The sequence below is a fragment of the Microcebus murinus genome, chromosome 26, assembly GCF_040939455.1.
Source record: "Microcebus murinus isolate Inina chromosome 26, M.murinus_Inina_mat1.0, whole genome shotgun sequence".
Taxonomy (NCBI): Eukaryota; Metazoa; Chordata; class Mammalia; order Primates; family Cheirogaleidae; genus Microcebus; species Microcebus murinus.
In genome coordinates this window covers 18,794,840-18,811,453 of record NC_134129.1, presented here as the reverse complement: position 1 = coordinate 18,811,453, position 16,614 = coordinate 18,794,840, and positions in this window count along the sequence as shown.

The following is a 16,614-nucleotide window of genomic DNA, read 5'->3' as shown; positions in this document are numbered from 1 at the left end:
TGTTCATAGACTAGAGAGAAATGTTTGACACGGGCCTGGGATTTCTTTTCTCTTTTCTTTTTTCTTTCTCTCTTCCCCTCTACTTCTCCCTCTTTCTCTTCCCCACTTCTCCCCTCCTCTCCTCTCTTCTTCCCTCCCCCTTCCATCCCTTTTCCTCTTTTTCTCCCCCATGAAAAAAACTGAAAAACGCTGAAGCCTAAATAAACAGACTCCATATTTACAAAGGCGTTTGGTTTTCCAGTCCTCAGACCCTATATTCAAGTCATACATTAGCCTGATTGGTCCATCTCATTTGAATCTTTCACCTACTTATCCAGTTTTAATTAACTCTCTGATGACTTTGCATTCCTTGCCTTTCCGTTAGGATATTTGATCGTCTTTTGGCTTGTCTTTGAAGACACTGTGATGATATTCCCATGAATAGTTCACACAATGCTTCTGAATTTAAAATTTCACAAACTGAACTGCACAGATGGAATTTTGGATTCTTTTCTTCTTCTTCTTCTTCTTTGTCTTCTTCTTCGTCTTCTTCTTCATCTTCTTCTTCGTCTTCTTCTTCTTCTCCTTCTTCCTTCTTCTTCTTCTTCTTCTTCTTCTTTTTCTTCTTCTTTTTCTTCTTCTTCTTCCTTCTTCCTTCCTCCTCCTCCTCCTCCCCCTCCCCCTCCTCCTCCTCCTCCTCCTCCTCCTCCTCCTCCTTCTTCTTTTTCCTAGTCTGGCAGCACTGCAGATTTTATGTATATTTTGAATTATATTGTACTGGATTTCGAGTAAAATCTGTGGTTTTGTCTGACCCGAGGATAGTACACTAAAAATCACACTAATGACCAGTTACCATTTTAACCAGTATTAACCAGTTACTCTGTATCTGGTGATCCTGCTGTGCTTCGTTGGTGGGTGATGCCATTATTAAGTTTGCACTCGGATGTCGAGTGTGACTCGACACGGTTAGCATCTCGTATGAGGAGCACCTCGTATGTAGCAGCTCGTATGTTGAGCCACACTCGACACGGAGTTTCACCGCGGGGGGTGGGGGTGGGGTAATTTTGTCTATTTTTCCAGTGTCTTTTCTTGTTTTCATTAGCACGAAAGGACAAGCAAAATGTAAATGCAGGGATGGTCCACTAACTTCCAGGGGTAGATGATTATCCACTAACTTAGAGCAACGTTTAGATGGAAAGCTCCATGTAATCACACCTGACCCTAACAAAAAACACAAAGATCGTGTTGCTTGTTCTAACAGAAAAATCAAAGGAAGAGGAAGAGAGACGACTTATATTTGCAGAACATGTGAATGCAAACCAGGTCTTCATGTGGGTGAATGTTTCAAAAAAATATCACACCATGAAAAATTATAGATATTAAAATTACTCTTTGAATGTATCAATAATTTGAAATATAAAAAAAAATCCAAATAAATAAGTTTGTATGAAAAGAAACTCCAGTTTTTTATTCTACTGCCGCGCTTTGTAAAATCTGGGGTATTTAAAAAATTAAATCCCGAGTAGAATAAAGGAATCGAGAAAAAAGCAAGCGAGTGCAAAGGGTTAAACCCTAAAAAATGCTGTTAGTTGCAATAATAGAACTGGCCACTTTTATATATTTGATATGCATACTTTTTATTAAATTGTCTTGGTGACATTTTGTAGAAACAATTTTTAATTCTTCTCAATATTGCACAAACATATTAAATAATCTTTCCAAACCACAGATAACTTCCCTTCCAGTTATGAAAGAAGATCAGCAGCAATAAGGAGAGTGAACACCCTATTCCATGAGGTAGGTTGTGCTGATCCAAATACACTAAAGTTAAGCAGCCAGAATGAATAGGGTCCTGTCATTAGGGTCTACAGAACAAGTCAATAGCATATTTGCTAATCTCCTCCAAGTTTTATTTATTTATATTGATTATTTTTTTTAAAGAGCCTAGAATTTTAGTATGATCTCTAAAAAAAAAATTGGATAAGGCCCACAGTCGAAAGTCAGTCTATGTGTTGAGATTTTTAGAACACAATCCAATTTCAAAGGGTGACTCCACAACATTCTTTTTCTTTTCTTTTTTTTTCTGTTTTTTTATATAGCCCAAATCATAGAAGTCTAGCAACATTCATAATCATGCTTTTACCCACTAGAAATCTCAGGTAATTAATAACAAATTTGTACACTAGATTATCTCTAGTAGTGAGCTTCCAGCATCTGTTTAACCATAATCCTTAAAACATGCATAAATCACCTAAAAAAATAGAGATTTGACATATATCTTGATGATAGTTCATAATAGAGATGGCCTGAAGACATTTTTCAAAAAAAAAAAATTTTTTTTAAAGTCTAACTGTTGCTTGTAATCCTAGCACTTTGGGAGGCTGAGGCAGGAGGATCACTTAAGGTCAGGAGTTCAAGACTAACCTAGCCTTGGCAATGTAGCAAGACCTGACCAAAAAAAAAAAAGAAAAGAAAAGAAAAGAAAGAAAGAAAGAGAGAGAGAGAGAGGGAGGGAGGGAAGGGAAGGGAAGGGAAGGGAAGGGAAGGGAAGGGAAGGGAAGGGAAGGGAAGGGAAGGGAAGGGAAGGGAAGGGAAGGGAAGGGAAGGGAAGGGAAGGGAAGGGAAGGGAAGGGAAGGGAAGGGAAGGGAAGGGAAGGGAAGGGAAGGGAAGGGAAGGGAAGGGAAGGGAAGGGAAGGGAAGGGAAGGGAAGGGAAGGGAAGAAGGGAAGGGAAGGGAAGAAGGGAAGGGAAGAAGGGAAGGGAAGGGAAGAAGGGAAGGGAAGGGAAGGGAAGAAGGGAAGGGAAGGGAAGAAGGGAAGGGAAGGGAAGGGAAGGGAAGGGAAGGGAAGGGAAGGGAAGGGAAGGGAAGGGAAGAAGGGAAGGGAAGGGAAGGGAAGAAGGGAAGGGAAGGGAAGGGAAGGGAAGGGAAGGGAAGGGAAGGGAAGGGGAAAGGGGGAAAGGGGAAGGGGGAAAGGGGAAGAAAGGAAAGGAAAGGAAAGGACGGAAGGAAAGAAAGGAAAGAAAGATTAGCCAGGTATTGTAGCACGTGCCTGTAGTCCCAGGCACTTGGGAAGCTGAGGCAGGAGGATTGCTAGAGCCCAGGAGTCTGAGGCTGCTGTGAGCTATAATCAAACCATTGCACTCCATCCTATGGGTGACATAGCAAGACCTTGTCTCTTAAAAAAAAAAAAAAAGAAGTCTGACTCTTTAGGCAATGTGTACACTAAATGTCTCCTCTTCCATGAATTTGACAACAGGAAAGGTTTCTATTGCGGAGGAGGTTGTTTTGATTTGTTTTGTTTTGACTGATATTTTCTTCCTTCTCTCTTCATATAATTAACTGTGCTTCCTAAGGCAGAAAAGAAAGTGTACATGAACCTTCTCTACCGTTAGCCCGGCACAAAGCAAGACGTTAGCAGCTTCATGTCAAATGCACACCCGAAGATATTCTGTAGCTGTACTTTTTAATGGAATCACAGATTTTAGAAGCTATTCACTTTATTAATTAATATTTATGTTACCAACCCTTGTAAATAATTTCTTGGGCATCTATTGCAAAGGTTACTTATGGTAAGAAATCACAGCATTCCAAAAGTACATAATGGATTCATTCCCTGTGTGTGTGTGTGTGTGTGTGTGTGTGTGTGTGTGTGTGCTTCTTTATGTTTGAAAGTAACGAATATTTTAAATTTCATTCACCTAAGCAACAAGTTTTAATTGAATCTCTTCTATACGAAGTACTCTACGAAGATTCTGTGGTGTGGAAGAACTAAAAAGTCAGTCACTTGCTTCAAGGCCATGTATCCAGAGAAAACAAAAGGAACAGACTTGGAAAACTAAAGAATAAAAGCAATTTGTGATCCAATCTCAAGTGAGCCGAAGAGTCACAAGCATTTTTTTCCTCCTACAAAATACACGAAAAGGATAACTATCGAATAATAAAGATTATTAGCCAAACGTTACCCAAACAATATAACCTAATTGGAGATTGTTCCTCAAAATAACCTTTTAATAGGCTACACACTTCAGTGATTTCTAGAATTTTTTTAAAAATTGTTTTCATTATTCTATACTTATATTTTAAGATCAAATTATTATTCAAGGCTGGGCGCGATGGCTCACGTCTGTAATCCTAGCACTCTGGGAGGATGAGGCGGGCAGATTGCTCGAGGTCAGGAGTTCGAAACCAGCCTGAGCAAGAGCGAGACCCTGTCTCTACTAAAAAATAGAAAGAAATTAATTTGCCAACTAATATATAGAGAAAAAATCAGCCGGGCGTGATGGCATGTGCCTGTAGTCCCAGCCACTCAGGAGGCTGAGGCAGGAGGATCACTTGAGCCCAGGAGTTGGAGGTTGCTGTGAGCTAGGCTGGCGTCACGGCACTCACTCTAGCCTGGGTGACAGAGCAAGACTCTGTCTCAAAAAAAAAAAAAAAAAAAAAAAGAAAGAAAGAAAGATCCACATTCCTGGGCATCTACGTCAAACAACTATCCAGAGCAGAGGGAAGGTCCACACAGACATGCAGAGGACAAGGAAGAGTGAAGACAGAGGCAGATGAGTGAAGATAGAGTGAAGAAGAGTGAAGAAGAGTGAAGAAGAGTGAAGAAGAGTGTTAAAATAAGAACCAAGTGTGTACTGAGTTTTAGAGGCCTCTTGCCCGGCAGAAGTGATCTGAGTTGGTCTTTGTGAGGAATGGGAGAAGAAGGGATGAATGACAAGGAAAACGGTTTCTGCAGAGAACCGCAAGCTCAGCAGAGGTTGAAAATAATTCATCACGTGCTCATTGTTATTTCTTGGGGCTTGGCAATCATCAGCAGGGATGCTGATGGTCAGACAAGATTATACCAGTGTCTTGTCAGAGTCCAGGGGCTGCACTTAAGATCCAAGAAGAGGAACTGGCAAGAAAAACGTAAGACTCTAATTCTGAGGCGGGACTATCTGACGTAAGAGAGGACTGCAGTAAGAACACACAAATATGAACTCCTTTTAAGAACTGAGGGCCAGGCGAGGTGGCTCTCACGCCTGTCATCCTAGCACTCTGAGAGGCAGAAGCAGGAGTATCGCTCAAGGTCGGGAGTTCGAGACCAGCCTGAGCAAGAGCAAGACCCCGTCTCTACTAAAAATAGAAAGAAATTAATTGGCCAGCTGAAAAATATATAGAAAAAATTAGCCGGGCATGGTGGCGCATGCCTGTAGTCCCAGCTACTCAGGAGGCTGAGGCAGGAGGATCGCTTGAGCCCAGGAGATTGAGGTTGCTGTGAGCGAGGCTGACGCCACAGCACTCACTCTAGCCTGGGCAACAGAGTGAGACTCTGTCTCAAAAAAAAAAAGAAAAAAAAAGAACTGAGGACTTAGGGACCATCTGGGTTCAAAAACAGCAGAAGTCTAGATAACAGCATAGGGCACCTGCCCCAGGCAGAGTCATGTCAAGAGCTGAGTGGTACTTGCATAGCCTAGGTGCCCCCTGCTCAGATCTGCATGAATCCCAGAAACCTGAGTTGATCTGAATGTGCAAATTAGGAATCAAAACACCCTATCCTTTCTGCATAACTGTCATTTGGGATTTCTTATTCTTCTTGCACTTTTCTTCATTTATTTCTGACTTCATTGTTCTCCATTCCCAGTAGCAGGCTGAGGGTGGGGTGGGGGTGGGGAGGGAGATGGAAGAAGCAGGAGAAGGGAGGTGGGGGTACACAGAAGGAGGGAGTATCTTTGTAAATATTACCTCCTGCTAACCTCACAACCAGTATTTGTATTAATAATTCAGGTATCACTATCCCAACTTTACTGAGAAGAAAATTGAGATTTGAAAAATTAAGCAGCCCAAAGTCATACAACTGGTGAAAGATAAAAGGCAAGATTCAAACCCAAGTTGGGCTGATTCCAAAGCCAACGCTTTTAATCCATTCCCTGACCCCCAATGGTTCCGTGGCGATCACTCAATTATATTTATTTTTTAATCAGCATCCCTCAATCTTTTAAATCTTTAGTTTTCTTTGCCAATCTGCCTTTGCAATTTACCGCCGATTAATTAAATCACTCATTCAACAAAAGTCAGTAACTACCTACTAAACTGGAAAGAGCTCTGCAGGGCGAAGTGAATGAAACAGTTAACTTTTGTACCAAAGATAGACATTGTGCCTGTAAAATTTCCTAATTTTACAGCCCAGTGGAAGAAACCACCAATGGATTTCTTCCATTTCTATTACCTGGCTATTGGACCCACTTAATGAACTATTTGGTCTCCATCTTGGATTATATCTTTTCCAAATGAAACATGGTATAATGTGTGAAAAATTGCAAGTCTTTATTATTTTCAGAGCTATGTATGAAACACACACTGAAGCTGTTGTGGTCCTGGCAGCAATTTAAATCATGAATTTCAACAAGTTTTTCAACAGTTACAAGTGGAGAGCACTTAAGTGACAGAAAAACAATACAATTGAGGAGAGATGATTTAAGAAAGCAAGATTTCCATGCTAATATAGCGTATTTTCTCTTCAGTAGAAAGTCACTACTGCAAGTTAAATCTAAGTTTTAGACAAAACAGTCTATGATATTTATTATTTATGCACTGAAAGGTGGGCAGAACTCAAGAGTAACTTTAGATTTTTGCTATAGTAACAAATGAGAAATTACCACGTACTATGGTGATGGAGCCAACTCTCTGATAAGAAACACTCCCTGTATTTGCCAAGAGGCTCTTTATTGACATTGTTCTACATAGAGACTAATTCCAAGTACTTTAAATAATTCTACCTTACCCAAGAGGGAAGCTTATGACAGGTGAGTTTCAGCCTTTCAGAAATTACAATATGCTAAAAATATTTTAATACATCTGAGTATTCTCAACATCAATATTTGCACAGTTAATTTTCAGCTATTCCTCTTTTTACTTATTTTCCAAGTTAGATATCTTCCATTATCATTAGGAGTTGTAAATTTGTCTAAACAAAAATCTTAGTGGTAAAAGTATTCATCCTGCGCATTAAATAAATATTGTTCCTGGGCTTATGTGAACAGAACTCTCCCCATGCCCAGTTCTTTTGTCTACCTGAATGTTCATTTTCACTTGTGCCTACAATCTCACGGCAAGCATTCAGTGCTTTCTGCGTCCAATTAAAGTTTGGACGCAAGTCCCATATTGCTTATTATGAAATCATTAATCAAACCTCATATTTAAGAGAAATCCATAAAATACAGCTGTGCTTTGTGGGTTTGTGAACATATTGGTAAATCAAATTAATTAACAGTACATTATGGAATAAAAGCTATGGCAAAAATCCAAGGAAGCATTTGGCTCGTAATCTATGACTTCCAACTTCCTCAAGTGTGTACATGACCCTAGGCAAATAACAAATCTCTCCCTTGTTTAATCTTTCCCAGTGCGAAAAGGACTTCGTCATTTATTTATTTAACCATTTTTGAAAAATAATGTGTGCTCAATATTTTCCAGTTACTGGTGATTTAATAGTGAATATGACAAATCAGATGTAAGCTATTTCCCATTATAGGGCCTTTGAGCTTGTGTTCCATCTGAACAGAAAGGCAATTCTTCTAGTCTTCATTTGTCTACCTACTCATCTTAGTTAAAACACATCTCCTTAGGCCTTCTGTGATCGTCTTATTGAATGGGCACCTACTCCCTCCCCATCATTTTCTATTACAAAACTGTGTTCTGATTTGCTTAATTTTTGCAATCCTTTTATTTTACTGCTTTGTTTACTTTTTTTCTTGTGTTTTTACCCAAGTAGAATGAAAGTCCTATTCAGTAGGAACCTTCCCACATCTTCAATAAAGTGAACAATATCTTATACGTGGTAGATTTTCAACAAATGTTTCTTGAATTAATTAATTAAGAAGAAGATAAATAAATAAATAAAAAACACAACTCCTGTCATTATGAAGTTACCTTCTGTTGAGAGATTTAATTCGAGGGGAATGACGATTGTACAGAGGCCACCTACAGAGGTAGTGTCATAGAAATGCCACAAGAAAAGAGAAACGACTGAGTGAGTTTGAAACCCCATGTGTTGAACAGGTTAACTTCACGAATTTTTTCAAGCCATTTGCTTTTCTAAACTCGATCTCCACAAGTGACCCGAAAAGGGGAAAACAGCTATGTAATCAGTTACTCTCCCCCAATCCTCATTCTTCAAAGGCTATTTCTGCCATTAAATAAGGTTCTTCGCTCTTTCTCTAGAAGAACGTGACTATCTTTTCTGTGAGTTGGACACAGTCTAAGAGGAGATAATTGTGAGATGACAAGAAATGTCAGGCGTGAGTCATGTCCCATTTTATCTCTGTCTAAATTGTGGCTCATTTTTCTCTCCCGCTGGTGATGCTGGGGAAGAAGTCAACCTTTCCCAAAGCTCGTGTGTATGTGGGAAAGCCATGGGTACCAATTAAAAAAGAAGAAATGGATGTCTAATAGGCAACGTATAATACCTATTGTATCCCTGAAATAATTAATGGCTTTAACTTAATTCAAACTATCTTTACCATAATGTGCTCACAAAACTCTTTAAAAAAAAAAAAAGTTAAAGGAATGAGGCTTTATATTCTGTTTTGGTATTTGCAATTTAATGTACATTACCGAAATGTCATTCTAAAACTAATAAAACCAGGCTAATTGCAACTTAACACTGCCACTTTCAGGCCTTGAATTTTTACGGTTCCCTCATGCCTTCTGTAGCTGCCTAATTTCTTCATGCTCCAGTGGCCATGGCTAATGCATGTCACATAGCTGTTGGGAATGGGGTGACCTGAAAACTGCCCAAGTCACTGAACGAACAGCAACTTTCAAAAGACAATTAAATATTAAGAGAGTCTTCTCGTGGAGCACCAGGTTAAGGTCTTATACAACGTCCCTGTAAGTTTATCTGATACTGGAATCCCAACGTCACTTAACTTTAAACATGGCAAGGTATAGAAGAAGCTCTTTCTCGCATACGTTTTATTTGGACGATCATCCTGTTAACTCTCCTGCAGACAAAGCTATGCTGGCTCCCAATACCTGCTGCTACAAGATCAAATCCTTCTATTTGGAGCTGGACTCTGCACCCTCTGGAGTTAACTCTGACTCTCGTTAGTTCTCAGTCCTCTCTGCTCCACACTCAGGGTCCCCATCAGAGAGGTAGCCCAGGATCTCGGTTTACCTGGCCGGGAATCACAACTGCGTGTGACGCCAGTGCTACTCAGGGTGTGACCCGTGCATCGGTGCCGGTCCCCGAGCTAGTTTCTCACTGGCTGTGACAACACAAGCACAAGATGGAGAGTCCTTGGAGACGTTTATGACAACCCGCCATTGTCGGGACATTGAGGCACGCCATCAGGGCACTTGTGTTCTTGAGCGACTTTAGTGTTTCCACGCTTGCGTGGTCAGTGACAAAGAGTAGGAGACATGGGGGGTGGGGGGTCATCGGGGAGCCTGGCTGGCCCCGACCCCACTCAAGGAAGCCAAAAGAGCCAAAACAAAGAAAGCCACAGGGAACAGGCCACCTCCCCCCTGCCCACCCCAACACCCCACAGAGAGCAGCTGAGGCCACGTGGACCTTTATGGACCTTTATGGAAGACTGCCTTGCTCTACCTGGGGGCACATAGCACATCCCAAGTTAATGTTTCTTTGTTTGTGCTACCCAGTAGAACCAACCACCTGCTACTTCCTGGTGCGCAGCAGAGAACAGCCCTGACCGCTGCCACCAGTACCCTGGCACATAAGTTCCCCGAATAAACTCGTCTCTTTCCTCTGGTTTTGTTCTCTGGAATTGGTTCACTTTGCCTGGAGGCTTTAAAGGCCCTTAATTACCAGAACAGCAATGAATACTTACATATATCCATTAAGACCATATTATAGGCCAGGCGCGGTGGCTCACGGCTATCATCCTAGCACTCTGGGAGGCCGAGGTGGGAGGATCGCTCAAGGTCAGGAGTTTGAGACCAGCCTGAGCAAGAGCGAGACCCCGTCTATACTATATATGGAAAGAAATTAATTCACCAACTAAAAATGCATAGAAAAAATTAGCCGGGCGTGCTGGTGCATGCCTGTAGTCCCAGCTACTCGGGAGGCTGAGGCAGGAGGATCGCTTGAGGCCAGGAGTTTGAGGTTGCTGTGAGCTAGGCTGACACCACGGCACTCGCTCTAGCCCAGGCAATAGAGTGAGACTCTGTCTAAAATAAAAAAAAAGACCATATTATAGTATGTAATTACTTACTTTGATAGCTATAAACCAAAATTATATAAATATATTAAATTTATAAAAATATATAAATATATTTATATTTTAATATAATTTTAATATATTATAAATATCTAAATTTAAAATTGTATAGATTTTAAATTTATAAAAATTTACAAAAATATCTAAATATTTATCTACATTCCTAACTTAGTTTTCAAATCACTTCCATTTCTAACCATCCTCTTTTTAATGTATAGCTTAACATTAGTAACTCAATTAAGGAAGTAAAATGGGTATTATTTATTTTTAACTCTAATTGAACTACGGTGATGCAAGCAAGCTTCACTGGACTCTTTCATCAAGAGAATATATAACTCTTCAAAATACAGCAGCAGCAATATTTAAATTATAGTGATGAAAGTGATTCTGACAAAATAAAGACTAAAAAATTTATATTAGTTTATTCAGAAGTATAGTCTCTCTTATAGTAATTCTGTTTAGTGGCCATAATTCATGACAAAGTGTTCACACTACGTACTGGCTAATGTACTGGCTAATGGCGCAATAGAACCAACAAAAACTTAAATAGCTTTTAAGTTCAAAGCATAAAAAACTGTTCAAAACCAGAAGTATCCTATAAAAGAAAGAGTGTGAAATAAAAATCCGATGCAAATAAATGTTTAATATTTTATGCGTCATCGGCAATGTTTTTTGAGCTTATTGTAAAGTAGCACTGTGGGCTGCTAAAACTGACAGTATACGTATATGTAATTGCTGGATTTTTTAGTGAAAGACCTCTTTTATAGGCATTAGCCTGAATATCGTGGGGGAGGTTGCAGCCAAGAAGATAGCTCAACCAGCACTTTTCAATGACACCACAGACCAACTTGAGAAACAAACTAATGGTATGGAAAAATACTCGCAGAATAAATGAAAGCATTTTTTTATTGCAGCTAACAAACACAGTGTAGCGGTATTTTTAGCATGACGATCCTTCCAGTGTATAGACGATTTTTGCGTGAAAATTTTTTAGCTTCATTGCTTAAAAGCACAACTAAACCTGAAGCGTATAAAAATATTTAATCTGGAGTTCAGGTTCTGCGTAGGAGGATGCTCTCTGTTGGTACAGCTGCAAAGACGAGGAAGCATTCTGGAGTTATCATCCGGATTTAGGGGCTGGTGCTGGAATATTAATCCCCATGCTTTCCTACTCCTCTGCAATGTTTTGATATATATATTTTTAAATTAGAGGCACTAAATAATGTGTTTAGTGATATAATAAAAATTGTGTTACCACCGAAAACCCAAAGCGTCAAATTTGACATTATTAGGGGCTAAAATGAAAACTGGGTCATAAATCGCTGTTGCATGTTGAGGTACAGTGGCTATCAAGAAGAAAACTTCTATCGCAAATGTTTGGACTGCAGGGTAAAAATCTCAGTATCTCTTCAATAAGAGAAACGAATTTGCTATCAACATTTTAAAGTTGTGAATTGAGCATCCAGACTTACCTATTTGTCCAGTACCTTTGCTATTTTTAATCATTTTAATACCTCCATGCGAGGAAGGAATGCAACATGTTCTTCGGCGGCAGGTAAGACGTAAAGGCAAAAACTAAAGTGAGATGCTTGAAATAGCAGGGCATCTACAGACTGTTATGATGTGGCCCAGAATTTAATAACAATTATCAGGTAGGGAGGTAGGTACTGATCTTGATAATTCATATCTATGGAGAGCTATCAACAAGCACCATATAAATTTGATAGAATGATTTACATTCCTTTTTCGTCAAAAGAATGCTCACTTATCAAATATTAATGGCACCCAAAATCGATTTATGTCATCAGAAGTTGAATTAAATGTAACACTAACTTTCAGGATAAATCGTTGGCACTGGCTATTGATGAAGCATTCATGATGGGTTTTGAAAATACAGCATCACTTGATTCGTTCATCCCAGGTAAAAGTTAAAAATAAATATCTTGATCTTGCCGAAACAGCTTCAAAATCACTTCTTCCATTATTACCGACTTACAATCGTGAGACCAACTTCTCTGTGATGAGTTTTAAGAAAACCGAAATAGGTTAGATATTTTGTTTTCTACGAATAGCGTTGCTGTCAATAGAACCTATATTAGGTAAATTAAAAACCAACAAGCAAATTTGTTAAATTAAAACTTTATTTTGATGTGTAGGATGGGGAAATCACTATTATACTCATAACATTGTTTTGTTTTGTTTTTTGAGACAGAGTCCCCCCTCTGTTGGCCGGGCTAGAGTGCCGTGGCATCAGCCTAGCTCACAGCAACCTCAAACTTTTGGGCTCAAGGAGCAATCCTCCTCCCTCAGGTTCCCAAACAGCTGGGACTACAGGTACGCACTACCACACCTGGCTAATTTTTTCTATCTTTAGTAGTGAACGGGTCTCACTCTTCTTGCTCAGGTTGCTCTTGAACTCCTGAGCTCAAGCGATCCTCCAACCTTGGCCTCCCTGAGTGCTAGGATTACAGGCGTGAGCCAATGGTGCCCAGACTACTCATAACTCTAATTTCCATTTTGGCACTTCAAGTGTAATTGCAATTCTCTCTATAAATCACAGTGATGGAAAAGTTCAAGTAAAATAGTGATTTTCTTTATGAATCACAGTCACGCCGACTTTCGATAAAAAAAAAATATGTATAGTCTTTAAATTATTTTCACTAGTGTAATATTTGAAATATTTGTAATATTTCACTGGTGTAATTATTTTCACCGGTGTAATATTTATTTAAATGTAATATTTTTTCAATTGAATCTAATAATAAAAATTGGGCTTCTATTTTTGTCTCTTTTTTTTCCTTTTTTAGTTGACAAGTAAAAATGGTACAGGCATACCTCGTTTTATTGTACTTTATTTTATTGCACTTCACAGATGACTGTGTATTTTTACAAACTGAAGGTTTGTGGCAACCCTGGATTGAGCAAGTCTATCGACACCATTTTTCCAGAAATTGTGAAGCTAATAAATATTATCTCTGAAACACTTTTACTTTTTTCCTCTTTCCTCTTCTAGTTACCTAAATGATAAAACAATGATATGCTAGAAATTCCCAAGATACTTTAAATTTTATAGAATTTCTTAAAGAACCAAAGCCTTGCACATGTCCAAGGTTAAAATCTGTGATATTTTTGGCCAGGGACACTTGTTCACGTGGTTCTTAATAGATGATCCAATATTTTCTTTCTACCTCCTAGAGGCCTGATTCTGTGGCTGGAATTAGGTACCTGTCTGCAGAGTAGAATGTCCTGGTTCCAGGTTCCCAGAACTCATGAATTTAATACAGCTTTGTTAAAGTTAAAAAAGAAAAAATATTTTTGTCCTCTCTACTTAGCAATCTAAATAGCTAGAGTAGAGGTGAATGTATTCTTGAGTTTTTCAAAAGCTGGGTTGCGGCCGGGCGTGGTGGCTTACGCCTGTAATCCTAGCACTCTAGGAGGCCAAGGCAGGTGGATTGCTCAAGGTCAGGAGTTCGAGACCAGCCTGAGCAAGAGTGTGACCCCGTCTCTAATAAAAAAAAAAAATAGAAAGAAATTAATTGGCCAACTAAAAATATATAGAAAAACTTAGCTGGGCATGGTGGCACATGCCTGTAGTCCCAGCTACTCAGGAAACTGAGGTAGGAGGACCGCCTGAGCCCAGGAGTTAGAGGTTGCTGTGAGCTAGGCTGATGCCACAGCACTCTAGCCAGTGCAACAGAGTGAGACTCTGTTTCAAAAAAAAAAAAAAAGCTGGGTTGCTTTTGCCTTTGCCAGGATGTAATATTGGCATATATCTTCCAAATTTCGCCATACCTTGCAATATATTTCCATTATATTTCTAATACACCTCGCACCATTGTTTGTCTATTTCCATTCCCAACCATGTTGCATTACCAGAAATCGTAGTCCCCATGGTGGCTGTAAGAAAAGATATCAATGTGTCAACAAATCCCAGAAATCTAGGCTCCTGCAATAGAAGATTTGCTCTGGTTAGCAAGGCTGAGTGCTTCTAAGAAAGGAATTGAGATCCATAATCACGCTCTGTATAAGTCCTCAGAAATTTAAAGATGCGAGTGAGCATGATGTCATAGAAAACATGAAGTTTCGTGTCCTTCTGAATAAAGCAGGCACACTTTCTCTTTTCTGTGAACTGTATGAATAATTACGTAGGTAAAATAGTACCGCAGACTATCTGAAAAGCAGCAAAGAGTGTGGTACGATCAGAAAATTTCTTAAGAGAATAATGAAAAGCAAAAACCCCGCTGCCTTTTGTATTTGAAGTTTTGACGCTAGGAAGCCAGTCAGACTGAGTTTTTGTTTGGCCAAACTACATAAAAGAATACACTTGAAAGTGCAAAATGAAACAATACAGAAAGATTTCAGCATTTGATCCTTAAGTCTCATCCAGGTACCACAGAGTTAGCGTATCCCGATGGAAGTTCACAGGAGAAATAGCAAAAACAAACAGAAACAGTTTACATCCAGGATTTGTGAGTTAGAGAAAACTGTTGCTCTAGATTCTTTTCTGTAAAGTAAGTCTTAGAGAAATCACTTCGTGGGCAAGTTCAAGGAAGAAGCACTCTTTGCCTTTCCCACTTTAAGTGACTAGGACAATTCTTTCATGTAAAATTTTTAATCAAGGTCAGTACTTACAGAAAAAAATTCATCAATGTCCTTAATGCCTTCCCTAACCTTAGGTTACATCAGAGATCCTATAAAGGACAATTAAATATGCCCATTTCTTCCCTGAAGTGGAAAAAGTTGGTGCCATTACCATTCAGACTTTTTGCCTAGCTTTTCCAGCTGTGTGAACCCAGCTTATACTTTTTCTCCAAATGATCTAAAATGTGAACAGTTATTACAGTGACTATCAGTCATGAACGTGCACAACTGAATTACTCACACGGTGGTTTTAAATAACCTATTATTAACAATTCATTAGGGAATGCCACGGGATCTCTTCTGTGTAAAAATTGTGTTTTAGTGCGAAACACTATAGCCAAACTCTGTTTCTTTGGTGTAATTAATAGGACTTGCCAACATTGCCTATTATCATGTCGAAGTTAATGCAAAAGAGAGAACATTAGCACAGTAGCATAATTTAGGAATAGAAGCATATTTCTATAAGAGGGCCAGAAGAGCTTGGAGTGAAAGATACAGTGGGCTTTTTTCCTTAACAACCAGCCCCATTTGGAGAAATCACATGGTCTTGGGAAACCATGTAGGTTAACATCCTCTACCACCATTTCTACTGTGCCCTATTCTATAGTTTAATGACCCTTTTTGGACCATGGAGGCCACTGAGTTTCTTCCGGGAAGTCCTTCTAAATGTGCTGTTATTCAGTGGCATATAAAATGCTTGTTTGTATCTATTTTAAAAATCTCTTAGAAACACCAACAAAAGGCTTTCAATTAATCCATCGAATTCAATAAATAGCGGGGGGGGGGGGAATTCATTGTACTAAAGCTATTTCTATAATAAATCCATCCTGGGTGGGCAGGACTGCTCTCAAGCCATAGCTGAGTGGAGCTAGAGTTGGGTTGCAGTGCTGTTTCCAGATCTTCTGTGAGACTGAGTTCAGCAAGCCTGGCCTGGGAAATTGGACAGGCATGTTGAAACTATTGCTCACTCGTCAAAATACGTAACATATAGAGATTAAAAGAAATCGTCCAAAACAAAATCCAGAAAGATGAAGGGAAAGTTCTATTTTTAGGAGAAAGTCAGAAAAATCCTTGGTAAAATATTTTTAATTCATCACTTCTTTGAACTAAATTGTTTAAATTTCTCTTATTTGGCAGAATAGATGGAAATGGTTCATATAGCAATCCCCAATATGCTTAAGTTTGATTTCTGAGCACACTTATGTATTTTCTTTTTGCTTGTTCTTGTTTCTCTTCTTAACAGAGTGGAAAGCTTTGCTTTTCCCTACAGACAATTCACAAACAACTGCCTAGCTTGTGGCCCACTTTAGTCCTTACCCATCTGAATTTAAAATGCTATCACAAGATTCCTTCTAACTCACCAAAACCTAACAGGCTATTTTCTCTCTGCATTTTTTACTTGCCACTTATTTTCTACTTTGATGCTTGCAATACCAATCCAAACTTCCTCTTCTCCCTCTGCCTAATATAAGAGGTTCATCTGCCAACAAAACTGGTAACACTGTTTTAAACTTAATTATTAAGATGAAGAAATCACTAAGATTTGATTTATCTTTTTAATTTGGAAGGAAAATAACTATGTGCTATCTTACCACCTAGAATCATTTTTGATAGTCTGCATCACACCGAGAATGTTGCTATAAAGGAAAGGATTATTTAAGTTGTATTTACATCAATATGAAAAAAGAAAATATTTACCAGAGACAAGAGTTTGGAAGATACCAATCTAAATTTATTTGCATGTGAATTGAAAGTTTTGTAATCATGGTGCCA